We start from the raw sequence: 11,835 nt of genomic DNA, 5'->3' as shown, positions 1-11,835 counted from the left end.
AGCAGGCACCAGCTGTAAGAGAGATAGTGCAAGCAGCAGATTTGTGACAGAGTGGAGCATGAAACCCATCAGCTGATGAGTGAAAATCCCTGGTTTCTAATTAATCGAGGTACACAGGCCAAGGGATGAAGAGGATCAGGGAAATGAAATCAGGAAAAAGATACCATCAGTCATTTCTGCGGCCCATTGTCATACTTCAGAATCTGCTGTAATGAATCACTCAGGCATTCCACAGATACATTCAAATGGTGAAGAAAATTCATTGTCCGGTGAAGAGTGTTTGATAAAAATCTTTCTTTTCCCCCCTCTTTGTCAGAAGCCTATGATCAGAAAAGGAAATCCAGACAGCACAACAGGTGTGCTTTTGCAAGCCTGGTGAAATCTGCAAATGAACTGAGGTACTAAAGAAATTTTTTGTACTAAAATTTCTCCAAAATAAAAAAAAGTATCTTGTAATAGTAGACAGTGGTAAAATGTACTGAAAAAAGCTAAAGATTAAGGGGATAAAAGGCATAAACATTCTTCTGGTTGGGAAGCTCCTGTCCCTATAAAATCTTCTTATATGAAAAATATGAGCAAATATTTTTGTAAAATATATTTGCAGAGTTTAACATTTCCAGACATGAATGTCTGCTTTGAAGAGACATTAATCCACAGGCTAGCTCTAATTTAAGAGAGCATTATACTGTACCTTTCAAACTTGACTGGAAAAAAAATTACTTACCTAAAAGAGAGCAGTTTCGTTTCCTGCTCAGATTTCCTGGTGTTTTTCACACAAAACAAGGGAAGTACATACCCCTGAGTATTGGGTTTCTATGTGCATTTCTCTCTATAAATTCTATTTAAAGGTCCCAGAATTCAGGACTGAATTTTACTGAAATTCTTTAAGGATTTTAGACTGTCTTTGTTTTAGACAATATTGAGACCATTTTCCCTAGTATCTCACAAATTACACTGAATGTGAATTTTGCCTGTGGCTCAACTTTTTGACCCTGAACAATTCCTTTAGGCAGTTTAAAGTAGTGTGTGCCATTAGGTGACACCAGGAGATAATTGTTTTTAAATAATCAGGTGCTGTACTGAGACATATAAGGATGGCTGATTCATTTTAAATTTAATTACCATAATATAGGTTTTCACTGTCTATAATATCAATCACTAAGACACTTTATAGTTGATAATATTAAAATGGCAACAATAATGAGAATTCTACTTCATGATGAAAATAATTTTAATCACGGATAGATTACAAATCCATTTACTGTTACGGTTACTGAGAATTCTATTATCTAACTCCTATTGTGAAAGATGTTAAAACTTGTTTTCAGGAAATGTAAAAGATTACAGAAGTATACTGTCCATGTAAAGTTACTAGCACAACACAGTGACCAAGAACCTGTCTAACAACTGGAACTGTGAAATATGAGGCTTATAAATTCTTATTGTCTCTGCATGAATAAGTGTCTTCGTGTGCACATCCAGTTACAGGATCAATGCCTAAAATTGTAAGTTATTTGGGACTTGGACAATGGCTTCTTATGTGGTTGTACTGTACCTAGCAGTCAGACTATGAGACTGATTGGAAACTCTGGGTGCCACCTGAGAAGAAGTGTTAATAGTTATTTAACAGGGAGTGTGGTGTAGTGGCTAGGAAATGAGGCTGATACTCAGTAGAGCTGAGTTCTATTCCTGGCTATACCAGTGACTTCAGACACATCACAGGAGGATTATGAGCTGCCACTGTGATGTGGCCGTGGAAAAAGGCTAATGCAATCCTAAGATGCATTGGGTGAGGTATTTCTGATAGAGAAATGTTATTACCATTGTACAAGGCACTAGTGAGACCTCATCTGGAATACTGTATGCTGTTCTGGTCTCCCATGTTTAAGAAAGTTGAATTCAAACTGGAACAAATGTAGAGAAGGGCTAGGATGATCAGAGGAATGGAGAACCTACCTTATGAGAGGAGACTTAAGAAGTTTGGCTTGTTTAACCTAACCAAACAAAGGCTGAGGGGAATATGGTTGCTCTTGGTTAATATATTAGAGGGATAAATCCCAGGGAGGGAGAGGAGTTATTTAAGTTAAGGGCCAGTGCTAGCACAAGAACAAATGGCTATCAACTGTCCATCAATAAGTTTAGGCTTGAAATTAGACAAAGGTTTCTAACCATCAGAGGAGTGAAGTTCTGGAACAGCCTTCTAAGAGGAGCAGTAGGGACAAAAAACATAACTGGCTTCAAGACTGAGCTGGATAAGTTTATGGAGGGGTTGGTATGATGAGATTGCCTACAATGGCATTTAGCCCATCTGTGACTACTAATAGCAAATATATCTAACAGACAGAGACAGGACACTAGATGGGGAGGGCTCTAAGTTATTACAGAGAATTTTTTCCCAGGTGTCTTGCTGGTGGGTCTCCCCAACATGCTCAGCCTCTAACTGATCACCATATTTGGAACTGGGAAGGAATTTTCTCCCCAGATCAGATGGGCAGAGACCCTGGGGGGTTTTCGCCTTCCTCTGCAGCATGGGGCTTGTTTTAATTACAGTAAATGGGGATTTGCTGCAACTTGAAGTCTTTAAATCATGATTTGAGGACTTCAGTATCTCAGCCAAAGGTTATGGGTCTACTACAGGAGTGGGCGGGTGACGTTCTGTGGCCTGCAATGTGCAGGAGGTCAGAGTAGATGATCATGATGGTCCGTTTTGACCTTAAAGTCTATGAGTTCACCTCTCTGTGCCTCTGCTTCCCTACCTACCCTTTGACTCTTAAGACTGTAAGCAAACAATTAGTCATATTATTTGTTTAAATTTCCTGGCACAATGGGGTCCCTATCTTGGTTGGGTCTTTAGGAACTACTGTAATATAAATAATAGTAATAATAGATTGGTAATGGGATATGAAACCTTTCACCTCTACATCCATGATCTGGATCTGGCCCAGGTTTAATAGTGTCCAACAATCATTGCGATTTAGTGGCCTGACTGAATGAGTTGAAGGTCTCAATCCACTTTCTAGACAATTTGAAACAAAACAAAAACCACACACACCACACATGGTCCCAACTGGCATCTTTGCTGGCAGTGTCAAAAGGAAGGTCACAGACAGAATGGGCATGGGAACTGATCAGCCTTCTCACCCTGGAGATGGTCCTTCCAGGGCAGAGGTGGAGTAGCATGCACTGCTACTGTCCCTGTTCAGTGAATAAAGTACTTCAATATATAGGTGTCAGTCCATCACCTTTCATGAAATTCATTCCAATTTTAATACAAACAAACAACAAACAAGCTGCTAAAGCAATTTATTATTAAGAGTTTTAGCAAGGGACTCCTCTTCTGCTACAACAAATAGCAGGATTTTTCATCATGCCAACTCATAGCTTGAAACAGAACATTATACATACACACACACACACACATATTATAACTCTGTTGATATGATAGTATTAGTTAAGAGCTCAACGGCGTTATTCTGGATTTGCACAAATGTATCTGAGAGCAGAATTTTGGACAGTTTCTTGCCTCAAAAATATCTGTTTGGTCTGTGCCTTTCTTTTCTTAAAGAAACTGATGAAAACTTAATACTGATTTGTCATGTATAACTGTGCAGTGGAATCAGATTTCTCTTTCCAGTTTCATCACTATTTCCAAATGGGGATTTTAAAAGATTGGAAAAAAATTAAAAACTTAGTAGAGAATCAGTTTTTATCATCAAAGTCAGCAGGAGCTCTCCTACTACTGTGCAAACTGCGCCCCGCACTGGTCCCCTGCTTTGGAGGAACTCTATGAATAAATTAAATTTCTAGAGACTGCCAGCTTTGTAATCCTGGCCTACTGCTCTTGGAAAAACAGCTCTCCCTCCCTAGTTGCATAATTTTAGTCATTTTAGGGCTTCATTTTCTTTGTTTTATTTCTCTTGCAGACCAATGAATCTGGGGGGAAGGCCAGGGCCTCAGAAACCCCAAGCTATGCCTCATGATCAGCAGTAGGTAAGAAATAGTTAGAAATAAAAGCAGCAAGATATATTTGTAATGCATTCTGCTTATGGAGCATCACTGTATAATATAGGTGTTTGCATCCTAACTGGCAAAGATAATATCAATACCATCAGTAAACTGGATAATGCAAATGGAAGATCAATCTATTTTTGACAATAAATTAGGTTTCTACTTTTTATTACAGTGTCTTTGCATGTTTTTTGCAGAAATGTTGCTACTGAATCCTATTAAGCAATCAAACTTTAATCTAAACAATGAAACCATCATATTTTTTTTTACTTTGGGTTTAAAAATGCATGAAAATGGAAAAAGAAAAGAAACTTGATAGGGACAAAGATCTTTATGGGCAAAAGTGAAAACATCGCTACCAACAAAACCTTCCTAGGCAACCTGTTTGGGAACTGGAAAGACCATTTGGAAAGATTTCATCAAAGTGATTTTCTGCAGATATCTCACAGGTGATCAGGATAAAGCCCCACAGCTTCAGATATTTATCATATATATGTTTGCTTGAATCATGATAAGGGTGAGGTTTGGGACTTATGGACACTGAGATAGGATGTCACCTGAGACGAAATGCCTCGTAGAGGCCAGGAGAGAGAGGCAGGGGAAGGGGGAGTAAGGGATAGTAGGAATGGACAGCTCTTGTTCCCAGCTCTAATATCCCAGTGCAATTATTTTGTGGCCATCCACTCCTTGCCTGCACAGGAGATAGGGCTATAAGTGTATGTTATTTTTTAATTACAAGGGGGTAGAAAAAAATCCTGATGATGGGCTAGAAGGTGCCATTGCATTGTTATTTTTTTCTCTCCCTTCGTTTGCTGATTATGTGAGCTGGGCTCCTTTGCTAGCCGATGATAAGCAGAATTTCCATGTTCTCTGCATAATTAATCCATCTCTGCCTCTCTTCATGCCAACTCGCCCGTTATCGCCGGCACATGCCTGAATTGCAAAAGAATCCGCTCTTCAATTGGAACTTATTGATATTCTAAGAAAAAAAAAAGAGAGAAGGGGAAAAAACTGAAAATCCTTAAATTTAAGCCGCAGATTTTTAAATGGATTAATTTCGCTGCAATCGCAGCCATCTAAGGCGGGAAGGCAGGCAGAGCAAATTGAAAGCATCTCCATGTTTGCAGAATTGGGTCCAGAATGCTGAAATGTACTGGCACAGCTCTCTTTTAAAGTCAGAAAATTACCATTCATTTACATCACATGAAATACTTTTTTATGCTAGAAATATTCAAGAGACATTCTTTAAATGCCTGCTAATGCTTGATAACATTTCTAACTTTCAACATTTTGCTAGACTTTGATATGACATGATAGGAATGCCTGCCAGTGAGGAATATTATATGTACTGGTAATCTCTTTTTATCACATATTTAGATTATATCATCCTCCTCTTAACCATCCTGAAGTAGTCTTTAAACAATGTACTCAGTGTCATAGCTCTTATTTAGTATACTCATGCAAGCCAAAGTTAGTAGGGTATATTTAGACTTTGTCTACAATGGAATTATTTTTAAGTGCCAATGTATGTTAAAAATATAAAAGTTTATCTTTTTACACTCTTCATGCAGTTAACCCTGACTTCACAGGATTCACTTTACATTTAGAAATGTTGTGTCCATCTCATTTGTAACATATCGTTTTTGTTATTTTCATACCGTTTGTGTGGATCTTACTTACATTATGAGAGAACTCACCTATATTACATAGAAGGTTGGCATTACACTTTGTATATCAAGAGCTAGCGGAAAGGATGCTACCCACACCCTTCTCCCAAAATATTACCAGAACCTAAATATTCTGCTCTTTTTGCTTCTTTAATACAAAAGTCACATTCCTCATTTCCTTGACCCCAGGAAGCAGCAGCATTCGGCAAGACTGAGAGATGTTTTTTTTTTTAATGGCTCAGCTAAGCTACAACGTATCTAGCACTCCTTGTCCATATGCTAGAAATCAGCAATTTATGCTGTTGTAGAAGGTAATGTTGACATTCACAGTTAACAGAGGGGAGGAGAAGTTGCTACAATTGACATAGACTACAAATGGAAATTTAACTGTTTTGAAATCTTTGTCATTATTAAACAGAACTGATCCATTTTAAACATACTATAAGAATGAACTGCAAAAAAATGAGACACAGGCAGGTACATACCACAGCAAAAAAATGAAACAGCAAAACAATGATATTTGTGGAGACATCTGCTTCAGTTACAAAACAATGATTTTAATAACCGATGGGCCATCTCAGCATAAAATACCAGCATTTGTGAGAAAATCTGTGTAGCTAATAAGTAACTAAAATGTCAGTATTCTATGTTGTTTTCAGGCAATAAGCTGAACCACAGAGAAATGGCTCAGTCACTACGGTAGTAATTTAAGAAAAACAGCAAAAGAGAACAAAGAATTTACGGTCTCTTTCAAACGACTGAGTATTATAAGGCGTTGTTAAACTTGCAGATATTAGTGCTTACATTACAATATTGACAGTACAGTTTTTACCAAATGGTGTTGTTTTAAAGATTTATTTTGGAGGGAATATTCTTATGTTCACATATAGTTATAATAGCTGCTTAGCTGAATACTTAAAACCAAATTAAAAAGAAATGAATTAAAAACTTGAAAATATAGATTTAGCAAATGCCTGTAAACGATGAATAAAACAATTTCAATTACTTTTTCCACATACGTCTATCACCTAAATATGTAAATTAAAAGCTATATTTCAAAGAATTAATTTCCAGTTGTGTAACACTTTCTGAGAACAGAATTTAGCTTTATTTTTTCTACCAAATGTTGAAATACTAAATATAACACAGAGTGTATCTGAAGTGCATATAACTACAGAACTCCCTCATCTAGGCTGAAATCCTGGGTCCACTGAAGTCAATGACAAACCTGACATTGACTCCAATATGGCCAGGATTTACCTATAAAATAGATATAGGACGTAATCTAGTTTGCACTAACATCATTGTCTGAACTCTCATTTACTTCTCTGGAAGTAGGATTATTTTCATAAAAAGCTGAATTGTAAACTTAAAGCATTTGCATTATTATATACATATATAAAAGTATTAGACACTCAAAACATGTTATATTTATTAAACAATAGAAATAAAGCACAGATAATAATTAATTACAATTTACTTATTACCATGCTGGTTATAGTGTGAAATATTTCTTTTGTGTATTTTCATTCTGTTGTTAAAACTTAAAAATGTAATAACATGCCATATTAGGAATTATTAAAATAGTTGTAGACCTGTAAATATTCAATCAATATTTTACATATGAGGGTACTAGTAAAGAAGGCTGCAGTTTAGTATCATGCAAATAGGACTTGTCACACAGAAAAACTAAGGAATTCTTCCATTGCTGAAGAAAGAAAAATTCTTCCAATAATACTGCTGTTCATGTTTGGTATACACCAGTTGAAGGTAGTGTAAGGAGATAGTATAATTGACAAGAATGGCCCAGAGACCACAACTTTATTGAACAGCCTGGTGAAAATGAAGACTGTTTCTTGGAGAAATCAGTGGCTGCAGCTGATCTCCGAACCATAGGCTGCCAATTGTTCTAAATGGTAAACTGAAGACTTCTAGGTTTCCTTCTGACCTGTATTCATATTGATCTGATCATGCAGTTTCCCAAGAGGTGGCCAGTGGTCTTCAACCATAAGCCACCAAATGCTCCTCCCAGTACAGAAGCCTAAAGCAGACACAGACTAAATGCTTGAAATCTACCAGTCTAGAATTCACTGTCTTGAGTGAACACAATCCCAAAATATCTAACTGGGAGACAAAGATCGCCTTAATTTAATTGCCAGTTGATTTGCAGATATTCCCTGCAAGAAGTATCTTGAAAATTTCCTATAAATAAAATAACATAAGTAACTGCAATATCAACTTAAAGAATGATATAGAAAGGAAAACACATTACATTACTAAAACAAACATACATCAAGTAATACAAGAAATTCATGTAGTTCACATAACCAACCACAATAAATGATCATTCGGCTCCAGCAGGTAGGAGAGTAGGTGCTATAGAAGGAAAGGAGAGCCAAAAGGGCCTCTTCTGTAGCATCCCTTAAGAGGGGAGATCCTCCCAGCTCCATCAGCCAATCTTAGGGCCCAGAGGGCAACCAATTGGATGGCTGAACACAAAATTGAGCTAGGATTAGTTTATGGATGTGTGGGCACCTAGAGTTCTCTCTGGGCAGTGACAACAAGAGCAAGATGGCCTTGCTGCCTTGAAATAGGGGAGCAGCCTGGTGGGATGGAATATTATCATCTATTTTATTTTCAATCTGATTTGCATCCCTATTTTATTACTTATGAAAAAACGAGTCTCTCAGAATGTACCCCTGTAAGCTACTTATGAGTACCCCTACTACTTATGGTGAGCTACTCTGAACATCATAAAACAATATTTTTGCCAACAGTTACCACACATCTGTATGTGAAGTAACACAAATTTTCCCTAAATGCAGAATGAAAAATAAATTACAGATACTAGAGTGTGGTCAATGTGACTTTTTTTAATGGTTAACATTGTATCTCACAATTATAGATCCCAGAAGCTTTCTTCCCTTATTTCAACCTTCAGTGAGAGGGAATAAAGTGTGTCTAATTCTAAATTCCTTAGTTCTACCAAAGATAGCATATATAGTCTACAAAGGACATTCAATGAATGCCAGAATCTCTCTTAAAGAGAAGGAGGAGATGAGCAGTAAAATGTTGAATTGACTTGGAAGGTACAACTGGTTTTCAGAACAAAAACTGGTACAAAACTACAAAGGCTTGGACCACACTGGGAATAAACTAGACCTTTCAGTGGTAGAAATTATAGTATGGACATGAAGGCATTTTTACCACTGTGTCAGCTAATCCTACACACTAGTTGAGCTGAACTGCTGCAGGAAAATACTTAAAAATTTTCCCAGTTTAAATACATCCACAAATGTGTTTTGTTTTGTTTTGTTTTTTTGCATGAAAAAAACACAAACTCACACGATCTTTTGCAAATTTTTGTGTGCAGAGATGAAATGCATGATTTATTAGAACCAGAAAAGCTGTCTGCTTTATGTATTCTCCTCAAAATTCTAGTATTTGTTGAGAGCCAAATACAAAAAAATAAGAAGCCACAATCCTTGACCTAAGGAACAATATAACTTGGCCATGAAAGAACAATTGACAAATGTAAAATACATTAGCTGATGACAGAAGATTGAAGTGTATAAACGTGCAGTACTGGTTGAGGTGCTTTCCAGAGGATTATTTCAAGGAGGGGCTTGAAGATAGAGTGGGAGGTTGCTTAGCACACAAGAAGAGGGAGACCTTTCCAACTTTAAGGGTCAGCATGGAAGAAGACACCAAGATGACACAGATATCAAGAATGATTATGTCAGGTTTCTACTACACAGCGGAAGGGAGATGTGCTCTGACAGGGTCACTGACTCTTTTGTATAGATGAAACTGATGAACTGGTTATGGAGGGGTTCCTTGTAGATTCCACATTTGTGTCACTTTATTGTTTGTTTACACACATGTTTAAAAAATGAAGCAAAAACCACTAGAGGAAAATTTTCCATTCAAGATTTGCTGAGAGGCAGAACAAAGAGTAGAGAGAGAGAAGGCAGAGCCACAGACCACTCTGGAATTGCCAAAATTTGACAAATCACAATTGGTCTCTTTGCATAGCTGAGAGTGCAAGAGGAGCCCAAACTGCCTGAATCTGAGGCATCTAATGAGCAGAAACAAAGTAATTTCAAAATATTAACACAGGAAAATCAAATTCTCCAGAGCTACTCAGAGCATTTTCTCTGGGTCATTGTAGCTCAAAACAAAAGTAAAGCTAAAGCCTACTCAGAACTGAACATATTTTTTATTTTTCCATTTGAAACATGGGATTATTTCCTGCAGGCATTTGGAAGGAGAGTGTACACAGGACCTTGGTTGCCAGTAAAAATTCCAATTTTGGAAGCCATCATCAGTCAGCATGAAAATGGGTCCAGTTCTATGGAAATTAGCTCATTACTATTATTTTCTTGCTGGCAACTGCACAATTTGTGCTTTTTGAATTTTGAAAAGCAGGACATGAATTGCAAAGAAAAAAATGAGTTAAACTGTTAAACAGTCAGTTGTTAATTACTGAGGAATCCAAACCTATATCTGGAATAACACACTCAGACATCCAGCTGAACCTCGGGCCATATGCGCTCCTAGATCCCCATGTGTAGCTCCAGCTCCTGTCAAACACAGCACAGAGTAAAAAATTTAGCATACAAAAATATTAGCCGTTGATATGTTGATACTCTAATGATCATAATTAATAGCTGAAATCTATCAGCATCACAGTAAACAGTGACTGCTGTAGAAAACAAATTAAATATTCACTCTGAATTGTGATCATGTTTCATTCTCTTCACTTTGTTTTGTATAGGACTGACCAGTAACTACATTACTGTTTCTTTAAACAGGGTGCTTACTTATGGAGATCTTGCTTGTTACCTCATCAAAATACAGTATTTTTCAGCTGCAGTATATCGAATGTTTAATGGTTTAATTAAATAAATGAAGGTTATGCTCTCATTCTGATTGATCCCGAGGTGTGATACTTAGTGGAATAAAACATAAAGACAAATCAGATACAATGTAGTAAATTTTAACTGCGTAATTCCAAGAATAATAATACTGCTAAAAATATTATTCCCTCAAGAGCAAGAAGTCATTTACCTTTAGCTCTAGCTTTCAGCTTGGTCCTACATAAGCATTCAGTTATAATTTATTATAATGGTATTCTTTACTTATATTTTTCAAACACAGATCATCTAGATTAAAAAGTATACACTTGTTTAACTAAATCACATTTATTTTACACTATATTCTTGTAACCTAAATTAAAAAAAAAAAAACAGAAAGGCAAGTTGCCATGATGCTCAAGGCAACATCTTTGATGAAAGGGTTATTGTGGTTCGATAGGGTAGAATGAAATGACAGGTATGAGTGGCAATTTATCATGCTCACCCTTAAAAATTCAGTATATGCTTATGTGAGCATATTTGCAAACATATTTAATGTTTAAGCAACTCACCTTTGCGACTGTTAGCTAACCTAACAAAACTATACCTAAACTCTAAGATTGAATTAGTTATGTGATTTTTCACATTTGTGTGATCTTTACATTACTAATCATATATTGAAACTATTGAACTGCAAACATGTTGCAGTAATACTGGGCCAGATTTTTAGAAAAGTTAGGTTCCTAATTTGGGCTCTCATTTTCTCTGATTGCATGAGCCTGACTTACAGCTACAAATGATTACATCTTAGATCAGCAATTTAGCTTGGGCCATAATTAAGTTCATGTAATAATTTAGCTAATGACTTTAGTCCTGCAAACAGCTCCATTCAGGTACAAGGGTTTGCCTATGCAGAGCTCTTTGCAGGATTGTGTTCTAAATTATGCAAGTATTTTGCATACTCAGTTGTGCACCTAACTTGTTTGAAAATGTCCAACATCGAATATAAATTATGAGTTTTACCTGAGAAAGGAGTGCAGGGTGGGGACCCAAAAATCCTGAGCAACTTTCATTAAGATTGTTTTTCTTTATGCCTTATATTTCCTTAAATCCTTATTTATGCAAACAACACACAGGTAGTGTACCCACATTTAAATAACAGAACAATAAACAGCTAAGGAATAATGCAGTTGGGCAAAGCAGAAATTCATGAGGCGGAAAATACTATACTGGCAAGCTTGCTGTTGTACACATTTTAAATTCCTCTAGTTTTATTGGAAAATAAAAAGTGCTTGATATACAAA

The 11,835-nt window shown here is 36.5% G+C and overlaps 1 protein-coding gene and 1 long non-coding RNA gene across 3 annotated transcripts in view; one reads left to right on the top strand and one right to left on the bottom strand.

Moving 5' to 3' along the window:
* Positions 1-340: 340 nt before the first annotated feature.
* The window catches only part of ZFPM2 (zinc finger protein, FOG family member 2), a 507,265-nt gene continuing 495,770 nt past the window's right edge, over positions 341-11,835 (top strand). The window contains exons 1-2 of the mRNA XM_048841473.2: positions 341-398; positions 3,924-3,990. The gene's annotated coding sequence lies outside the window, so the exon portion shown is untranslated. The remainder of the gene's footprint in view (positions 399-3,923; positions 3,991-11,835) is intronic.
* LOC142070958 (uncharacterized) overlaps positions 3,288-11,835 on the bottom strand; it is a 66,766-nt gene continuing 58,218 nt past the window's right edge. Inside the window, exons 4-5 of one of the 2 annotated variants that reach the window (XR_012666900.1) lie at positions 10,176-10,258; positions 3,288-4,987 (exon numbers count right to left, since the gene is read on the bottom strand). This is a non-coding gene — a long non-coding RNA (uncharacterized LOC142070958). Of the gene's footprint in view, positions 4,988-5,780; positions 10,259-11,835 lie in introns of those variants that run through there. The other variant, XR_012666901.1, reaches the window with a different exon arrangement.

The sequence above is a fragment of the Caretta caretta genome, chromosome 2, assembly GCF_965140235.1.
Source record: "Caretta caretta isolate rCarCar2 chromosome 2, rCarCar1.hap1, whole genome shotgun sequence".
Taxonomy (NCBI): Eukaryota; Metazoa; Chordata; order Testudines; family Cheloniidae; genus Caretta; species Caretta caretta.
The sequence above is the reverse complement of the archived record's forward strand: the minus strand, read 5'-3'. Positions and strand labels throughout refer to the sequence as shown.